This window comes from Aethalodelphis obliquidens, unplaced genomic scaffold, assembly GCF_003676395.1.
Source record: "Aethalodelphis obliquidens isolate GAN/ISIS:26980383/991018 unplaced genomic scaffold, ASM367639v1 scaffold49, whole genome shotgun sequence".
Lineage (NCBI taxonomy): Eukaryota > Metazoa > Chordata > Mammalia > Artiodactyla > Delphinidae > Aethalodelphis > Aethalodelphis obliquidens.
In genome coordinates, this window is record NW_020837993.1 from 5,091,463 (window position 1) to 5,105,598 (window position 14,136).

Consider the following 14,136-nt stretch of genomic DNA (forward strand, 5'->3'; position numbering starts at 1 on the left):
GAGAGAGAGAGAGAGAGAGAGAGAGAGAGAGAGAGAGAGAGAGAGAGAGAGAGATCCAGCCCTAATACTTGGTGAACAACAGACTTCTTCCTTTATCCATCTTTCAACTCAGCTCTAACCTCGCCTCCTTAGGGATGGCTCTCCCAGCACTGCATGCTTTCCTTCCTAACACTGATCTCACTTTGCAGTTATGCACTGGTTAGCATGACCCTTACCTAGTTGGGCCTCTCCCATCAGACTGTATGTGCCTTGAGGGCAGTAACCAGGACCGCATGGGGTCATCATTACATCCCTAGCACTTATTTTGGTGCCTGGCATGTAATAGGCACCCTACAAGAATCTCTGAATGACTATCACCCAGATAGTAGATTTCTTACTGCTCTTCCAAATCCCTTGGTATTTTTAAAAGATCTGTAAGTGGAAACATTTTAAAATGAAACCTTTGGAAAGTACCCAGCAGGGTTTTTCCATCTCGGGGGGACAAACAGTCCACTGTCTAGATGAGGACAGACGGATTCTTAGCCTAACCACAGGCTGTGGAGACAGCCAGCAGCTATTTACCTTGATGAGCATCAGCTCCCATGGAGAAGACAACGAATATTAATGTTACTCATTAAGTGCTTGATTAAGTTGGAACCAGGCATAGGCAGTTGCAATGCACACACGAGCACTCAGAGTTAAATGAGGCCGTGGGGTGTGTTTAGGTTGCAAATTAACAAATGTACATGCTCTGAACCAGCCATCTAGAAACATTCCTAATATCAAGCTCCAGGGAATGCTTGCCTTTCTTTACTGCAAAGGGTTTGAATTCCTTAAAAAGTTGCACGGGAAGTGGGCTAACCTGGGTTCAAGAGTTAAAAAAACGATTAAGGCTATTACGAAATAAGGGGTGGGGGGGAATGAATGTCTAATGCAGCATAAGACTAATATTTCTTAGTCTCTCTCTTGTCCCATGCAGAGTTGCCAAGGGAGAGGTTAAAATCTGGCTTCACATTTAAATAGGAAAACAGGAGTGCTAGGGTGTCCATTTCTTGGTCACTCTTTTCTCTTGTTTGGAAGGGGTAGGTACTGTCCCGGATGCCCCTCCAACCGCCTTGCGGAAGCCTTCGTTTTCCGCGGAGAGCTTTAGTCTTCCAGGAAGGATGCTGTGTCAGTGAGGCTGATGGGGCTCCAGCTGGTGGGAGGAGGTGCCACCCCAGTGCAGGGAGCGCCTGTGCTACTGGCGGGTGGGGCAATGTGCTGTCTGTTTCCAACGAGAGATGGTACCTGCTGGCGAGAGGGCACCCTCAGAGACTGGATTCCTGGTGAAATTGATTATCCCAGCTGGCAAAACACCATGAAGTGATTGGCATGACTCTCCACTGAGGGCTGGCACCAGGAGCTGTCCCTTTGGATTGGGTGTCACCCCATTATGTTTCTCTGGGGAAATTCAGGTTCAAAAGTAAAAGTGTAGCTTAAAGGAGAAGGAGGTCAGGAGCTGTCGTAGGAGCCTGTTAAAGGGAGGGGCCGGCTGCCACGTCCTTGGCTTCAGTCAGACGCAGCGAGGCAATGGGTGCTGAGGGCTTACTTGTTTTGCATAGACGAGAAGACGTTGTGCTAACTGGATGTGTCCCAGAGGCATCACCTGCTCTAATAAATCTAGTGTGTTTTGTGTCAGGCAGTTATGCTACGGCTGGCACTGTGCTTGACCCTGCAGTAGGCGTTTGCTTGAGGAACACAGCCTCTGTCTGTAAGACACTTGCAGTCCAGTGGAAGAAAGAAAAGCAAAGCAAAGAGGTCTCAGTAGTTGGGGTTTGGAGGGTGCCTGAGCAGCTCCATTTTTCATCTCATCAGCCCCTCTCCTCATATACTGCAATTATAGTGAAACGTGGTGCTTGTGTAAATGCAGCTTTTTTTTTGTCCTGACTTTTTAAAAAAAAAATTTTGAACTTTATTTAATTTATTTTTTTATACAGCAGGTTCTTATTAGTCATCAGCTTTATACACATCAGTGTATACATGTCAATCCCAATCGCCCAGTTCATCACACCACCATCCCCCCACCCCAGCGGCTCTCCCCACTTGGTGTCTGTACGTTTTTTCTCTACATCTGTGTCTCAATTTCTGTCCTGCAAACCGGTTCATCTGTACCATTTGTCTAGGTTCCACATACATGCGCTAATATACGATATTTGTTTTTCTCTTTCTGACTTACTTCACTCTGTATGACAGTCTCTAGATACATCCACGTCTCAACAAATGACCCAATTTCGTTCCTTTTTATGGCTGAGTAATATTCCATTGTACGTATGTACCACATCTTCTTTATCCATTTGTCTGTTGATGGGCATTTAGGTTGTTTCCATGTCCTGGCTATTGTAAATAGTGCTGCAATGAACATTGGGGTGCATGTGTCTTTTTGAATTATGGTTTTCTCTGGGTATATGCCCAGTAGTGAGACTGCTGGATCATATGGTAATTCTGTTTTTAGTTTTTAAGGAACCTCCGTACTGTTCTCCATAGTGGCTGTATCAATTTACATTCCCACCAACAGTGCAAGAGGGTTCCCCTTACTCCACACCCTCTCCAGCATTTGTTGTTTGTAGATTTTCTGATGATGCCCATTCTAACTGGTGTGAGGTGATACCTCATTGTAGTTTTGATTTGCATTTCTCTAATAATGAGTGATGTTGAGCAGCTTTTCATGTGCTTCTTGGCCATCTGTGTGTCTTCTTTGGAGAAATGTCTATTTAAGTCTTCTGCCCATTTTTGGATTGGGTTGTTTGTTTTCTTGATATTGAGCTGCATGAGCTGCTTGTATATTTGGGAGATTAATCCTTTGTCTGTTGATTCATTTGCAAATATTTTCTCCCATTCTGAGGGTTGTCTTTTCGTCTTGTTTATGGTTTCCTTTGCTGTGCAAAAGCTTTGAAGTTTCATTAGGTCCCATTTGTTTATTTTTGTTTCCATTACTCTAGGAGGTGGATCAAAAAAGATCTTGCTGTGATTTATGTCAAAGAGTGCTCTTCCTATGTTTTCCTCTAAGAGTTTTACAGTGTCCGGTCTTACTTTAGGTCTCTAATCCATTTTAAGTTTATTTTTGTGTATGGTGTTAGGGAGTGTTCTAATTTCCTTCTTTTACATGTAGCTGTCCAGTTTTCCCAGGACAACTTATTGAAGAGACTGTCTTTTCTCCATTGTATATCCTTGCCTCCTTTGTCGTAGATTAGTTGACCATAGGTGCATGGGTTTATCTCTGGGCTTTCTATCTTGTTCCATTGATCTATGTTTCTGTTTTTGTGCCAGTACCATATTGTCTTGATTACTGTAGCTTTGTAGTATAGTCTGAAGTCAGGGAGTCTGATTCCTCCATTTCCGTTTTTTTCCCTCAATACTGCTTTGGCTATTCGGGGTCTTTTGCATCTCCATACAAATTTTAAGACTTTTTTTTTCTAGTTCCATAAAAATGCCATTGGCAATTTAATAGGGATTGCATTGAATCTGTAGATTGCTTTGGGTAGTATAGTCATTTTCACAATATTTATTCTTCCAATCCAAGAACATGGTATATCTCTCCATCTATTTGTATCATCTTTAATTTGTTTCATCCGTGTCTTATAGTTTTCTGCATACAGGTCTTTTGTCTCCATAGGTAGGTTTATTCCTAGGTATTTTATTCTTTTTGTTGCAATGGTAAATGGGAGTGTTTCCTTAATTTCTCTTTCAGATTTTTCATCATTAGTGTATAGGAATGCAAGAGATTTCTGTGCATTAATTTTGTATCCTGCAACTTTACCAAATTCATTGATTAGCTCTAGTAGTTTTCTGGTGGCATCTATGTATAGTATCATGTCATCTGCAAACAGTGACAGTTTTACTTCTTCATTTCCAATTTGTATTCCTTTTATTTCTTTTTCTTCTCTGATTGCCGTGGCTAGAACTTCCACAACTATGTTGAATAATAATGGTGAGAGTGGACATGCTTGTCTTGTTCCTGGTCTTAGAGGAAATGCTTTCAGTATTTCACCATTGAGAATGATGTTTGCTGTGGGTTTGTCATATATGGCCTTTATTATGTTGAGGTAGGTTCCCTCTATGCCCAGTTTCTGGAGAGTTTTTATCATAAATTGGTGTTGAATTTTGTCAAAAGCTTTTTCTGCGTCTATTGAGATGATCATATGGGGTTTCTCCTTCAATTTGTTAATATGGTTTATCACATTGATTGATTTGCATATATTGAAGAATCCTTGCATCACTGGGATAAACCCCACTTGATCATGGTGTATGATCCTTTTCATGTGTTGTTGGATTCTGTTTGCTAGTATTTTGTTGAGTATTTTTGCATCTATATTCATCAGTGATATTGGCCTGTAATTTTCTTTTTTTGTAGTATGTTTATCTGGTTTTGGTATCAGGGTGATGGTGGCCTCATAGAATGAGTTTGGGAGTGTTCCTTCCTCTGCAATTTTTTGGAAGAGTTTGAGGAGGATGGGTGTTAGATCTTCTCTAAATGTTTGATAGAATTCACCTGTGAAGCCATCTAGTCCTGGATTTTTGTTTGTTGGAGCAAATGCAGCTTTAAGGCCGGTCTCTGGTCTTCCCTTCTAATGAGACTGCTGGTCAGAACCCCTACAGACTCTTTGGAGTTGACACTGCAAGGTAGAGGAGCAGAAGAGACAGAAGGAAAGTGCGCAATGTCACGGGATTTAGAAGGCATGTTCATTACTAGTTGGAAGTATTGGGAAAGTCTTTAGAGTTGAGATGGTCTCTGATGGATGGACTTGATTTTAGTGTATGGATGATAGGGAAGGGGCATGCCATGAAAAAAGGCCTGGAGATAGCAAAAGGTGGGCAAGTTCATTAAAGAGTGGTTAAATCTAGTTGGAATTCGTGTGCTGGAACAGAGATGTCATGGAGACAGCAGGTTAGGGTGATAACGTGGGAAAGCTTGGTTGCAGAACGACTAATAGGGAGCCATTGACGGTTACTGAGCAGAGGAATAATGTAAGTGAAGCTGTACTTTAGGCAGGTCAGTGGAAGATGGTTTGGAGAAACAAGAGGTGGAAGACCAGCCAGAAGTTTCTATTAATCTTGGCACGTTTTTGTCAGGAGCATGACCCAGGGTGCTGAGAGTGTACTGGGAGGTATGAGGCTGGTAAAAGACCGACATGCTTTGCAGAAGTGGGAGACAGAGGAGTATCAAATTGTCAGAGGGAGTAAGTGCTCATTATAGAGACTGGTAAGGTATGAGGACAATCTTGGAAGGGGGTGGATGGCTATTGGACCAATCAGCGTTGTCTCCACATGGGAGGGAGCCCTAAAACCATACTGAGAAAATCACCCAATTTTCCATATTTGATAGTATGTACATGTGTTTAAGCTAAAACCCAGTGCCTGTGCTCATCATAAGAAAAGAAGACTTAGTTCATTCATTGTTTCTCTGCAGCTTTCTTTCCCATAGGCCGGTCATTTGCTGTCTAGTGGCAAGGACCAAAATAAGGTAAAATAAAGGTGTTTTTTTTTTTTTGTTAGATAAGCAAACTGTCAGCCTCAGGAATAGAAAGCAAACAACACATGTCTTCATGGCCGTTTCATGCATTTGGACAATGGAATAAGGTGGTGGGAAAGCAGGCTGTTCTGTGAGGCTTCGCTGGCTGCTCAGCCAGGAAGAGCGCTCAAAGGTTTGGGCAGCCACAGCTGCAGGAGAACAGCTAGGATGTGGTCGGCGAGCACATCCACCCACCCCTCAACAGCATCCACAGAAGCCTGTCCTTGACAATTCAGAAACCTTGGGGCCAGCTGGCATGCTGCGTTCCGTCACAGTGACGTGGCCAGGAGGGCAAGGCTTGCTGACTTCTTTATCTCAAGGCAGGATCAGTTTGGGTTTTGTTTTGCTATCGTTTACTGAACGCTGACGGTGCCAGCACATTCTATCTATGTTATAGATGCTTCCTTACTCCTCATAACACTCTCTGGGGTGGGTGCAATTCTCATTTTATAAAGAACTGAGATTCAGAGAAGTTAATGAGTTGATAAACACGTGGCAGAGTCAGGATTCAAATCCATATCCACCCGAGTCCCCAAACAGTGCATTTCCCACTAAGCATGTGGCCCATTTTCCTTACCGTCCTTCTCCACCTCTCCTGCTTAGGTTTAAGCCAGAAACATCTATACCCAGAGCTCTGGGGAGCAAGCTCGTGCCTTATTTTCTGCAGCGCTGGCAAGGCTGGTGGAGAGTATATAAGTAGTGCTATCACCTCCAGCCAAATGCACCTGATGTCCACAGAGCAAGTTCTCCTGGTGGGATGTTCTTCTGGTGGACTTTGGAAAGCTTTGTCAGTCTGTGAACCACAAGGAAGGTCAGGGAGACATTGGGTTCCTTTCAATATTCAGATGTGCTTCCCCCAAAGTGACTGAGTCAGACCCATCTCTGGGGCTCTTAGGATGGTATTCAAATTTGGACCCTTTGGGAGGGAGGTCAATGGCTGATATAAATAAATTCTCATTGATCAACTAGGGTTTTCACCTTGCTCCTTGACTAATGTACCAAAATCTTTAGTAAAATGATTCTTTAACATATGAAAGCCAGATCTCATGACCCCCAGAGTCTGGCCCTTCTGGAATAAGCTTAATTAAAAAGTCTATTTCTTTCCCAGTGGAATTAATATTAGATTGCATAATTTAAAAATTGCTTTATCAATTGTTTAGCATTTATTAAGAACAAGGAATACATACTTAATTCAAATATTTTTTATAAATAAATAATAGTATGTTAAAAATTCTCATACCTCATGCATGAAGGTCTTGTTGATTTTGTTTTCCAACCCAAACTGGGTTTTATTTATATATATATATATTTATTTATTTTGCTGCATTCGGTCTTAGTTGTGGCACGCGGGATCTTTGTTGTGGTGCATGGGCTCTTCATTGCAGCACACGGGCTTCTCTCTAGTTGTGGCTCGGGGGCTCTAGAGCGTGCAGACTTAGTTGCCTCAGGGCATGTGGGATCTTAGTTCTCCGGGATCGAACCTGCGTCCCCTGCATTGGAAGGTGGATTCTTAACCACTGGACAACCAGGGAAGTCCCCCAAACTGGGTTTTAAAGGTACTCCTGGGAGAGCACCAGGCATTGAATCTAGTCCACTAATTAGACAAATTCAGCCAAGGATTGGAGTAAGGAGACTCAAGGATCTACCCATTGTCTGCAGGTATTGTTTATGGGGTTCAATTATTTTTTAACAAAAGAGGTGACTTGTATTTAAAAATAGATAGATCAGGGCTTCCCTGGTGGCGCAGTGGTTGAGAGTCCGCCTGCCGATGCAGGGGACACGGGTTCGTGCCCCGGTCCGGGAAGATCCCACATGCCACGGAGCGGCTGGGCCTGTGAGGCATGGCCGCTGAGCCTGCGCGTCTGGAGCCTGTGCTCCGCAATGGGAGAGGCCACAACAGTGAGAGGCCCGTGTACCACAAAAAAAAAAAAAAAAAAAAAAGATCATTTAGGGTAAGACTGGACTGAACAATAGGGTAATCAGGAGACCGAACAATAATATAAACTAAGGAATAAAGTTTATATTCTTTTTCTCTCACATAACAGTCTAGGGTAGGCCCTCCAGGCTGGTGATCCATGTGGTCATTCTGTGATTCAGGTTCTTTCCAAGTCATTGTTCCATTATCCCCCAGAGCCTCATCGTGATCTGCATAATTGAAGCCATAAATAAATGGTTTCTGCTTGCATCATCATTTCTCTTAATATTCCACTGGAGGAAGACATAGGTCCACTCCTAGCTGCAAGGGAGGCTGGGAAATTAATGTAGTTCAGCAGTCATTGTTCTGTTTCCATGGAACAAGGGGGCTGGGCTTTGATTTTGGTGGACAACTAGCAGCTGGGTGTTTTGTGTCAATCTAGCATGTGGCATAGAGGAGGAAGCGCTAGCTCTGGACCCTGAAGATTTGGGTTTGAATCCTTGCTCTGCTGCTCTGAACTAGACAAGCTGCCTTACCTCTCTGAGCTTTGCTTGCTTCAACTGCTGTGCCCTTCTTAGAGGGCTATTGCTGCATGGTCTCCGTCAAGGTTGCAAGAAATGAAAACCAGCTTGAGTTAGCTTTGAGGAAAGGGAGATTTAGTTTAGGTCCAAGTCATCCCACAGAACCTAAGGCAGGAAGTATAGATGAACCTTGGTAGGGAAGGACCAGAATTAGAGCTGGAGGCATTTGATGGGAATAGGAGGAAAGACGGGAAATCTTAGGAGTCATCCATCCATTAGCAAGTACTGTTGGTTCTAACTCCAAAGTCAATCCTGACTGCACCTACTTCTTTCCCTCTCCACCTCCTATCCTAATCCAAGCCACCCCCAAGCCTTGGCTAGACCAGCGCAGCAGTCCCGGTGACTGGTCTCTCTGCCTCTATTGTTATGCTCTCAAATCTATTCTTTCACACAGCAGCCAGAGAGAAGTTTAGTAACATTAATGAGATTGTCTCCTGTTTGAGATCTGCAATGTCTTCCCACAGCACATAGAATAAAATCCCAGCTCCTTACCCTGGTTTGCCAAACCCACATGACACAGCTCCTACCCAGTCTCTGACCTCATCTACCGCTCTGCCCCTCTTACACTTTGCTTTAGCTGCATGACCCAGCTGTATCTAATCATGTCATCTAAAGCTCGCTCCTGCCTCAGGGCCTTTGCACTAGCTGTTTTCTATGCCTGAGATGCTCTCATTACTTTCTCTTCTTTGTTATTCAGATCTCAGTATAAAATGTCAGAAAGATCTATTAATTAAGTCACTAACTTTATAGTTTTCTCAGTAATTTATTCATTGTTATCCAATCCCCAGACTCCATCACTCCAGTAAATGCAATTTTTATAAGAGCAAGGAACTACCTTTATCTTTCACGTATTCCTCTTTTTTAGTAATATTTGTTGAATGAAACAATGAGTAAACAATAAAAAGTATGCTTACTGTCTGTAGCCCTTTTAGAACAACAGTAAATTTTGAATCCCTGTCTATTTCAACACAACTACCATATCATTTAAGCTGCTCACTCTTCCACTACTTAGAGAGACCATAACTGACTTAAACAACTTCCCACTGTTAGATATTTAGTGAACATTCTCATAGAGGGACATCTTTGCGCATTCTCCATCATTTCCTGGAACACATTTGTGAAATCGTGGAATCAAAGGATACACATGTTTTTGACATTTGATATGTAAAGCAAAACTGACTTCTGGAAAAAAATTGCAATTTTTTTCTACTCTCTCCTATGGGGTGTCAGTTTCCCTGGAGCCTGGGAAACAAGACTATCAAAACTTGATCTTGCCAATCAGATGCCCTAAAAATGGTATCTCATTGTATGGATTCACAAGTTACCAGAGGCACTGAACATTTAAATTCTATTTGTTGGCCATTTGTATTTACATTTTTGATCCTTTTCTAATGGCCTGTGCATCTCTTTGGCCCCTTTTCAAAATGAGCGCCTCATCTCCTGGTGTTATTTCTTGGTTGTCAGCTTCCTCTTTCATCCTCAGAAGCCCACATTCAGGTGGGAGAACATTTGCAAGGATGAATGAAATTGATTCTTGCTGTGCCCTCCAAGCTCCCAAGAGGCCCACCCCTTCCTCGCCATTAGAATACAAATTGGACAGTGTGATGCTTGGGAATGTGCCTTGGTGAAGGCCTGTCAACTGTGACTAAGAGTCCAGAATTATACAACCCTGGTCACGGGTGCATCCCCCCTTCAAATAATTCTAATCCCTTACAAATTGCTTTGGAATGACGATGCGGATCTCTCGCTTGGCACAAAGCTGGGGCATCAGTATCTTTATCAGAACGAAGGAGTCCATTTCTCCATTCTGCAGGCCTGCTCAGAGCCAATCAAACTGCAATTAGATAGGTGTCCATCAAGTACCAAAGCATCCCAGTCTAATTTGGGTCTAGAGACGGCTTCCTGGGTCTTTGCAAGTTATTTGGAGTGACTTAGGTCTAATAGTGGAATATTAGCAGATAGCACTTCCTTCTGCGGCTGACTTGGGAGCAGGCCACGCCACAGCTCCAGCCAAGCTTTGGGCCAGGCCTCTGTCACCACTGAGATGGAATCAGAAGTTTCAGACTTAAATTGACTTTGGAAACGCACACTGGAGTGGTGGTGAACAATGGATGAATAATGGGCACAAGATTTTTGTCGTTAGTCTTTTATCTTTCTGCTCCTTATCCAGGGAGGGGATGGCTTTCAGAGAAGCTGATTTATTCTCATGTACTGGAGAAGTTCACTGCAGAAAATTGGGGCTCTCAAATTCAGTAATCTTTGCTGAGAGGTGATGTAGATGAAGCCTAGGTCCCCATGCACAGCCAAAGGATGAGACAGATACCCCACACCAGGCTTTCTCAGTGGTTGGCTTTCCAATAAGCTCGACATTATCAACTGAAGGGCAGTTCTTTACTCTGAGGGTTTATCTTTCCGAGTGTGTGTGCATGCATTTACGTGCATGAGTTAAAGCACTCTTTCTTAAAAGAAATAATGGTGATAATAGGAAGTAATTGTTTTAACAACATCGTTTCTTAAGGGAACCCTCCTACACTGTGGATGAGAATGTAAATTGGTGCAACCACTATGGAAAACAGTATGGATTTCCCTTAAAAAACTAAAAATGAAGCTACTATATGATCCAGCAATCCCACTCCTGGGCATGCATCTGGAAAAGATGAAAACTCTAATTAGAAAAGATAGATGCACCCCAATGTTCACAGCAGCACTATTTACATTAGCCAAGACGTGGAAGCAACCTAAGTGTCCATCATCAGATGAATGGATAAAGAAGTTGTGGTATTATACATGGTAATATTATAGTAATATTCCATCACATATATACATGTATATATGTGATGGAATATTACTCAGCCATAAAAAAGAATGAAATCATGTCATATGCATCAACATTGATGGACCTAGTGATTACCATACAGAATGAAGTAAGAGAGAGAAAGACAAATATTATATGCTATCACTTACATATGGAACCTAAAAACTAATACAAATGAATCTATTTACAAAACAGAAACAGACTCACAGACACAGAAAACAAATTTACGGTTATCAAAGGGGAAAGAGAGGCAGGGGAGGAATAAATTAGGAAGAGGGGATTAACAGATACACACACTATTATATATAGAATAGATAACAAGGGTTTACTATATAGCACAGGGAACAAAATTGAATACCTTGTGATAACCTATAATGGAAAATAATCTGAAAAAATATATAACTGAATCACTTTGCTGTATACCTGAAACTAACACAATATTGTAAATCAACTGTACTTCAATTAAAAAAATCCTCTCTTGGTAAAATAAAAAGTTAGCAAATGCATATTTGTTTCCCCATTTTTTTCATTATCTGTGAACTCCCCAGATCATTGGATCCACTGTTTTTGGTGACAGGCTCTCCATGGACCTGTGGCTGTGTATTCTGTCTTAAGGGGAAGTTTGCTGCACTTTCTACAGTGAGCCCCAAAAGAATGACACCAACTTACCTCAAATGCTGGGAAGGCCTTTTCTTTACTAACAGTGGGAACTGGGGCTCCTCTGGCATCACCCTAAGGAGGCGGCAGTGCTGCCAAGTTCAGGTGGGGTTCACCTAGGCCACAGGGCTGGTGCAGCTGTGGTGGGGTGGGCACGGCTCAGCCCATGGGAGAAGCTGCCTTGGCACAGAGGAGGGTCCTCTGATCACAGGCCTGAGAAGATTCTGGAAGGAAAACTGAGGCAAAGTGAGAGCAACATCTCCTCCATTACTAGTTCTCTCCTCTTCCTCCCTACCTTGTGGCTTCCTCAGATGGATTCATTTTAGGAATCTCGGGGCCTCCAGAGAAATTATGTAGGAGGCCAGTGTATGCAGCGGAAGTTAACTATTGTAGCATGTTTTTAAATAACCAGGGTCTGGACATTGAATTTTTAATTTTAGAAAACTCCAAAAATAAATCAAAAAGATAAATATAAGTAAAAAGAAAGCTTCACTATGTTCCCTATTGTTGGGGAAAAGAAATGCGTGGTGGAGCTTTTGGAGTCCAGAGCTGCATAATCAATTAAATGGACGCAGAAGGATGGCAGGAGGCCGAATCCCCTTATCGCTTTCTGTGTCATCATCCTTGCTAATTCTCAGGGCAGGAGACTTTGGAGGTGTTATTAGGAAATACGAGGACAGTCTCATATTCCTGGGAGAACAATCCCCCTCTCCCCTGCTCCCCCGTCCCCTCACCCTGCCGCGCGATTTGCAGTAAGATCTTGAATTTGACCTATGACTTCTGTGTCACAAAGGATCAGTGATTGCAGTTCGCTAATAGGACAGGACAAGTTCGCCGTTCTCTCCTTCCACCCTTCCCTCCCTCCCAAGGATAACCTCAATCTCTTTGGAATTATGTTTAAACAGCAACCTTATGAAATACCAGAGGCAAGCTGGAATCTACAGTCAATGTGTTTTGGGGCCCTGACTGCCCCCGCTCCCCGCCCCCCAGAGCTGTCTTACAGATGAATAGGCGAAGTTTCTAGAGGGGAGACCCCACCGAGACCCCTTGGTTTGCATTTCTATCCATCCCGGAGAAGGGGGGCAGTGCTTAGCTTTCGATCATACTGAGTACCTGGGGGTGGGGCTGGGGTGTGTTTGGGTCTTGTACACTTGGAGATCAGAACAGTTGGGAAATGTAATTTAAAAATCTTTTTAAAGGTTGCAAAGGGGAGCCCGCAGCTGGGCTGGAAGCGCGGGGGACGAGAGGCGCCTGGCAGCTCTAGGGCCGCTGGCGCGGTCTCCCCGGAGGGCCAGGGCCCAGCCCTGAACTCCCCAGAGTGGTCCAGGCACAACTCACCTTCTGATCGGCCCTAGGGCCTGTGGCTTTCCGCGAGGGGGTGGGCTAGGGAGAGGGATTCTCCAGTTCAAAGAGAAGGCTTGCAGCCACCTGTTACCCGCAGAGGAGGCCTGGGGGCGGGAGGCCTGGGGGCGGGCAGGAAGGCCAAGGAATCCTCCGGAAAGAGAGCAGGTGGGAGATCGCCTTCAGCAAAAGAATACCTAGGGGACACGAAAGCCGGCAGTTCGGAGCCCAGAACCCTTGTCCCTGGGAAGACCAACTGGTCAGAAGTCACAGCTACTTCTCAATGATGAAACATTTTGCACGCTTTCACACCGTTTAACACTTTTATTATCTGGTTGAAAAATACACATAATGGAAAAAATCTATAATTAAAAATTCCTTAATGAATTTGTGAAATCAAAACGGAACCTATATACAAGTTAAAAATAGCACTTAGGTGTGTTAGGCGTGTCCTATGCTACGGAAAATGCTAGTTTGCAGGGGATTGGTGGGCCCCTGCAGCAGTGCCCAGACACTGGGGGGCGTGGCCTACAAGGGAACCAATAGACGAGCCTAAAAAATCAGGCCCCCTCCCCTCATTAATCTTAGTGATGGGAATTGCCGAGTTTCCAATTCCATATCTTCAGCCCAGATTTGACCCTGATTTTGAATGCTCGTATCCGAATGCTTTGGGCTATATGGATGTCTTGCAGCCCAAACTCAACATTTCCAGACCAATTTTTTTCTCTGTCTGAGTTAGAAACCTGGAAGTTATACCGGATTCCTCCCTCTCTTTCAATGGTGCCTCTCCCTGTCTCACTGGTCGCCATATTTGGCCAACTTTACTTCCTAAAGCATTGCTGGAATCCCCCCCGTCCACCCCTCTCTATCCCTTCACTCTCATGTCCTGGCTCAGGCCCCCACTGGTTCTTATCAGGTTTCAATAGAAACCACTTCCACATAGTGACCTTTCAGAAGTGCCCATTTGCCACACCACTCTGGGGCTTAACACTCCACCACATGAAAAGATGCTCAACATCAGTAGTCATCAGGGAAATAAAATCACCACGAGATACCACTACACAGCAATTAAAATGGCTAAAATAAAAAATAGTGACAACAAACGCTGGCGAGGATGTGGGCAAGCGGAATCCTTCATCCGTTGCTGGTGGGAATGTAAAATGGTCCAACTCTGGAAAAAAGTTTGACAGTTTCTTAAAAAAACCTAACAGGCAGCTACCATGGAACCAGCAAGTGCGCTCCTGAGCATTTACCCCGGAGGAATAAAAACTTATGTTCACACGAAAACCTATACACAAAT